Below are 7,331 nucleotides of genomic sequence, written 5' to 3'. Positions count from 1 at the left end.
GGGGCGGGGCGGGGGGTGGCGGGCCCCCCCCCCCCCCCCCCCAAAAAAAAAAAAAAAAAAAAAGCTCTAACACATCACACATCTAACCTAACCTTTATTACACCTTTGGTTATTCAGAGTCCTGTGAGAAGAGGTACTTTTGGATCTGAGTCATTGTTTTCCTGATTATAGGTATGGTCCAGAGATATTTTTAAACCACAGCCAGTGTTCAATGTTAGAACAAATATTTGGGGTTTCATCATGTTGATGGGCAGCATGGATGTGGAAACTGAAGTGAGATTTAAGAGCAAAAATTTTGATGACTGCTTTTCAGGTCAGGTTTTGAGCAGGTAGGCTTTGAATAACTCTCCCTACAAGAGGCATGATGTTCTGAGGATGAGCTGCGTTATACAGAGAGCTGACAGAAGGCTCTCACAGCCCTTCCAGACAAAACAGGGCTCTGGAGGGCCAACACACTGCATGTTTCTTCTGGGATCATCACCTGGGAATGAATCTTCCCATGTTCATGAAAGGGAGTTGTCCACTTCATTCTGCCCAGCTTTTAATGAGGTAATCAAGCGCTATGGATGCCTTGGGTTTTGCAGGAAATCTTGAAGTGGCTTCAAGAAAAGGACCAAGCAAAAATGGCTACTGATCTCCATGAGTTATTTTGGACAAATCATCTTGGTTCATCTAGCTACAACAGACGTGATAATACCTGCCAAGACAGCACAACTGCATGCCACCTGTTGAAGAATAGCATGGCAGTAAGTTGAGACTCAAAGAAGACACTCTCCACAGTTCTCAACCTAAGAAGTGCTTGTAGAGTCACATCGGATGATTTCACTCTATCTCCCTTCACCTCCCGACTGACTTAGCAAGAGCTCAGTCTGTGAAGGCAGCAGGAAACCAAACGTGCCTGTAGATTCTATGGATCCTTTTATTTTTATCTTTTTTCCTCAAATTACATTAAATATCTAGAGACTAGGCTATTTTTTTCCTCACTGCTAAATGCAATGAAAGTTATTCATTTAATTTGGATGGTGCTGCTACAGCCATGAGAAGACTTCCCCACTCCTCCCCCCCAAAAAGTGTTCACATTAGGGTGTATCTTTGACCAAAGACTCTAACGCTGGCGTTTGGAATCCAAGTTCCCAAATTCCCAGTCCCAAGTTCCTCCCTGTGGACTGCAATTTATCTCTGTTTAGCAAATGCCTTAACTCCCAGCTTTGTCAGTAAGTGATCAAAACAATTGCTGGTGGAAGAACCTGGTGACCAAAGGTGAGTGAGGACAACTGAGGAGGAGGAGGACAACTCAGGACACAGCAGCAGGCATATGGCATCTGGCAAAACACCCACCTAACCTCATCTGCAGGCCTGGGACAGGGAAAGTATTTGATTTTGGGATGCAGGCAGAAGGAGAGAGGTGTGGGAACAGGGAAGAGACATACGCTGAGGCTGAGACAAAAACAATTGGTGAGAACAGCATAAGGCAGCAAACCCCATGGCGACCCAGAAGATATCAAAATGTCACAGGGAGGAGGTGGTGAGTGTGCTTTTCACATGGACTGGATCTGTTCAGACACATCTGGAAGAAACAACTGCACATGCTTCTCCTGTTTGCCAGGTTTTCCATAGTTTGTAAACTTAAAAGGAATGGAATAAAAACAAATTTTAATTATGTTTGCAAAAATTAAAACTTTGAGTGATTTAAGACAAGTATCTGGAACCTCTAGACCTTATTTATTCTGGCCTTTGTAAACGAATTAATGCCTTCCTAAGGCAGTATTCTTCCAGTGAAGTCAGTGGGAAGCATCCCTGTATTTTCAGCATACCCAGTACTGCCAAGGGATTCCCTGGTCATGGGAAGACAAAGCTCTCCCCGGGTCAGGTCTCCGGGCTCTCGCTGGATCTTGTACCCTCTTGCGTAAGAGGAGAATCTAATCCGTACTGAGCCACTTGAGCCTATTTCTTACCGATAGCTGGGCAATATGATAAGGATAAACCCCAGGTATTTTTGGAATAGGATTGTGAACTCAAATCTGTGCGCGGTTAACCATTTAAAAATAAGATGGGATAAAACTACACGTGCATGCTGCTGACATGTACTCTAAAATACTTCTGCATGCTGTGAAGCAAGTGGTAGTCTTTGTGATGAGGAAGTTGCTTTGATTGGATTTAAGGCCACAGAACTGCACTTGACAATGACAAAAAAAGTAAAAGCAACATCGAGTGCAAAATGTAAAGTCAGCTTGTCATACATAGTCTGCTATTTCCATTTAAATGTCAGGAAAAGAGAGGTGGCTGTGCTAGCCACAACTTCACCTCCTTCTTACAGCAGTTTGCAAAACTAGTTCGAAATTAAAGAAACATCGCACAGCTGAAGGGTCTCTGAATAACTGACAGATCTTCAAAAGTAACATTTTAATTTGCTGGCAGCTGCTATGACTGCTTTTACCCAAACAGGAATAAGAGGACTGAGGCATTTAAAAAAACATTCTGAGCTTTAATTTCACTGTAGGGGATCAGAAGAGATGCCAATGTTCAGCAGTTTGAAAGGGCTAGTGCACAGACATCTTACCTGGTAATCGGGAAGGGAAACACCAGCCAGGTCTGGAAGCCAGGCTGAAAGCATCCTCCAGTAGTTACAGAAGGATACTGCAGGACTCTGAGGAAACAACAACAAAAAGAGCCTGCTTGGCGCCTCCTAAAAAAGTTACATCTAGATAATTGGACATTCACAAATTTGCCCTAAGCTTGTAAAACACACTTGAGTAAGTCCATACAGTGATTTGTGTGAAGCACAATGCCCAGCCCTGTAAAGTTCACGTCCCGCATAGCTGGTGCCAGCAGCAAGGATTGCATTGAGCTAGCGTTAATGCTAGGGCCAATTCTGCGTATTTGGGCTGAGCGCGTGGAGGCTTAGCAAGCTTTCGTACTCCGGGCATGCACTGGTAATCCACAGAAAGCATTAAAAATGTCACCAAAAGAGTAGCATGTTTAAATCAGGCTGTGATAACAAACAATAGCTTATTAAGATGCTGAACTTAATTTACATTTATCCTTGATTTTTCAGGCTGTTTTGAGTTCTTTATTCCCTGATAAGGCACAATCAGTTTGGGATGGGACATTTTTACTCCTGATGCTTTTCTTTAAAACATTTTTAGGGTTATTTTGACTATTTTCTCCTGACAAGAACATAACCATTTCTGGACAAACAAGCACCTTGATTAAAGCTTGTCACACAGATGCTGGATTTGTGCAGCTCATTTGCTGCAACTGCATACGATGTCTCACGTAACATAGAGGAAAATCCACTGTTTGGATAACCGGGCACGATCTGCTTAGGATTCCTCCCATGGATAAGTCCAAAGACATGAACTGTCACCTTACTTGTATCTAATGTATCCTCACGCAGCCACCAGGCTCTTTTTGCTGCCTGTGCCACACGTGCTCTGTGGGGTGAAGGTCTCTGGAGGACAGCAGATCGCATTTCCTTCTCTGGTTTAAGTTCTGTGTGAAAATGAGATTAAATTTAGAACGAGGAACCTCATTATGGGCACTCAGCGACCACAGTGCTAGGAATCTCAGAAAACAGGGATAGGAAAGGCAAGAAGCTGCACTAAGGGCACAGAAGCAGGGCCGTGTTCACGGGGCCCTCTTTAAGCCGGGTTTAGGTGAAGGTGCCTGTGTGAAGCCTCAAGGTAGCACAGGAGATGGCACCTGACAGATGAGGCTTCAGGACAGGATGGGAGCATTATGGAATGGCTGGTCTTTGAAACACAAGGCTTTAGGGACAGCTTTTGTGTGACAAGTATGCTAAATGGCCCTACAGCTATGAATCCGTGAGGGGAAACTGGGAGGAATCCCCCTGATGCCAATTATCCTAAAAGGGGTCTTGAGGAGATGAAGAGGGTTATCTGCTCTCCCTGCTGGCTTGGTCTTTGGCCTCTCTACTGACACTGCCAGCACGGGTGTCGAAGATCTTCTGCTTTAAGTACCTGACTTGCTTCTAGGAATCTGATTAAAGTAGATCACCTCAGATAACAAGATGAATTAATGCTGCAAGTACATAGGAGAGGATTTTCAAACTCACAAGCTACATAGAGGTCAGTCCTTTTCAAGTCATGCAGCCTCCAAGAGTTTTGATTTTCACAGAACTGATGTTTATTTGTCCTTTTCCTCCATCCTGTTAGACTTAACACTTAAACACTTATTTTATTAACTTAGTTCTGGTTGAGGTCTGTTCAGCTGCTCTGTTCACTACATGGCACCAGCTGTACAGAGATAAGCCTAGGAGAGAGATAACCAAAAGGGAACAGGAAAGAGTTACTGGGGCTCTGCAATAGACATGGCAAACTCTCCTTAATAACGATATCGTTTTAGATTCTACACCAGTAAGGTCTTTGTTATGTTTTGTACAATGAATATTCTCATTGTAGACATTACCCTAAAGTCTGTCACGTCTATTTCCGCTCACAGCATGGCCAAATAGAAGAGAGAGGCTCCTCGATCCTACTTCTCCCTGTCAATTATTATTATTATTATTATTTATAATCTCTGGTCTGTAACCATGTTATATATTCAGGCTCAGTGTCTCAGCTGTAGCTACTGTATGCATATGTCTGCACACAGGTCATTTTTTTAGCGATGTGCTACGCCCATGCAGATGTCTCCAGTGAGGTACAACCTGCTTAGCCCTTTACTGACCATCTGCTTGACCCTATGCAGCCATAAAAGTTGGTGCTTTTAGCTTAGCCTTGGTGTGTAGGCCCCCGAACTGTGCTTTGCATTTGGTGACCTCATCCCTTCTAACATAAGTAGTCACAAGGGACTTTGAACTAAACCTGGGAGAGGGCTATGTGAAGGCCGTGGGACGTGCTCTTCTTGGATGTTGAAACTACTTCATGTGTTGAACTGGTGGCTCACAAGGTAAGGCCCTTCCCTCCAAAGCGAACACCTGGAGGGCAGATCGCAGCTCTCGATAGCACACAGAGAGAAATGGGAGAGGGAAAATCGGGCTCACATGCCAGAAACACAGCTATGAGTGTGTCTGAGCAGAACCCGTGTGCTCCAGAGGTGGGAGCAGAGGCCGAAGCTCTCCAGGAGGGGACACAGAAGTGGCACTGCTCACACGGTACTGACATGGGTTCAGCCCTTCCCTGCTTGGAAAGACAAACCCGGAGGAAAATGGAGCCACTGAAACAAGTGCTACATGGGCTCTGTGGTTTCAGTAGTGCAAGACAAACCAATTCGGGCACTGTTTGTGTGCATTCCTGTTCCTTGCTGCTCAGATAAGCACGTAGTGACAGCTTTCACGAGGCAGAGGCCTGTCCATCAGAAAATGGATTACAGCCACCAACTCTGGCACATAAACTGCTGAGCAACCATCTAATGGTCACTGGAGATACACCGCAGGTCTAAGCTGGTGACCTGGAGGTGACAAGGCTTCCTTTGTCTGTCTGAATCCCCGAGGCATTCAGAGCCCTGATCAGGGGGGAAGTTCTGATCTAAATGACCATTAATCTTCCTTGGGGTGAGAAGGTCAGAGGAGCAAGTTATTCAACGTTAACTGCTTTTTATGCTACCAAAAAGCTTCTTTATTTCCAATGCTGTCTTAAAACATACAGCAACACTTAAACATCCAAACGCTCACAGTGATTTTTGGGAAGTGATGTCAGCTTTTAGACAGATGACAAGCTCCGGACAAAGTGTCAGCCCCCTACAGCTGTGTCCACAGCGATACCGACAATGCCCCACAACGGTGTCCTTAAATTGCATGGAGGCAAGTGACAATGCCACAGAATGAAGCAATAACGCATTGGAGCTGCTGACAATCGGCCTTTAACATGTGTTATCCATTTGACTGCAGGTGTAAATCAGCATTTCAATGTCAAGTTGCTAATTTAGGGCTGTATGGCCGAGCATTCAGATGGCGCATCCCGCGAAAAGCATTAGGGTATTGTTAAAGTAGGTCAAAGTCACTGCGAGGCAGGAACACGGAGAAGTTCCACATCAATAAACTAGTGTTTGTGCTAGGATATATATTTCATGATACAGCAGGGTTGGATCAGATTAAACATTTAAAAGGGGCTCAGACCACGGCGCGGTTGCTGCTGCTGCTCGGTTGACTTGGTGCCTGTGCTGCCAGCGCACGTGGCAGCAGAACCAGGCTCTGGCTCTACAACGTGACATCAATTTACACTGCCCTCGAAAGGATACATTTCACATCTCTTCTGCTTTTACTTGACTTCATGGCGTGCATTAACTTTTCCTTTTAATTTCCACGTTCCGAGAAATAAGACAAAAATCTGTTGCCATTTGCCATATTTAGAGTTCCCTGAGAAATAGGCTCGTGTAATTTTTCAAAAGAAACCAAAGACTGAAAGCATTTTTTTTTCATCCCTCTCCTATTAATAGGAAAGCAGTTCACTTAAAACCTTGCATTAACATTCCACTGAGTCAAAGTGGTTCTTCCTCTTATTGTTATTATTTGGCTGCACAAAGTTTTCTACCAACTCACTTGTGGCAGCTGTCTCAGTACAATGGGGGAAAAAAAGAGAATGAATGGCTGAATGGATTTTTTCCCTAATGGGAGTCCCAAGCTGGCAAAATATAAAACTGCATTCTGAAATGGTGCATTTAAGGGAACGGCAGCTTTCCCAGTCATATCACATTTTTTTTTTTGTTTGTTTGTGTGTTTGTTTTTGGTTTTGGTCTCAGTTTCATTGAGAAATTCAGAGTGAAAGGATGAGCTTCTGCATATTCTCATGTACAGCTATGTGGCCACAATCGCTGTGACACATGCAAATAAAAATACGCACTCAGCATTTTTTAATGAAGTGAGCCTGTATTCTTTCACACTTGTACGCTGCAGGTAAGTGCAAAGGTAACTAACTGCCTACAGAAAAACTGTGCATGCCAAGAGCTGAGATGCTCTGCAAATTCATTCCCTGACAGTCCCACTGTGTTACCATTCAAAGAGCAGCCTCTTCTTCTGCAAGCAGCCTGGTGATGAGTCAAAAATGGAAGCAGGTTCTGAGGCAGGACTACTAGGAGCAGGTCTTTGTACTGCCACGTGAGCAACAGCTCTTGGAGAGATGAGAAAAACGATCGCATTACTTTCTGCATTCACTAGCTGGTGTTTAACAACTATTTTGAATTTAAATTAACTTCCCTTTTGTTTGGGAAGTACACAGGGATGGTCTGAGGCAAAATGCAGACTGTACTTTGAGGTTTTGCTATGTTGCATTAAGTTGCTCTTGTCCCTTCTCCACAGACATACTCAGTGCAGGGACGGATTTATTAGGCCGCAGATGCTGAAGCCCAAGACATGCTGCACATGTCCTGGA

Source organism: Oxyura jamaicensis, chromosome 2, assembly GCF_011077185.1.
Source record: "Oxyura jamaicensis isolate SHBP4307 breed ruddy duck chromosome 2, BPBGC_Ojam_1.0, whole genome shotgun sequence".
NCBI classification, from domain to species: Eukaryota; Metazoa; Chordata; class Aves; order Anseriformes; family Anatidae; genus Oxyura; species Oxyura jamaicensis.
Note: the sequence above shows the minus strand (reverse complement) of the source record.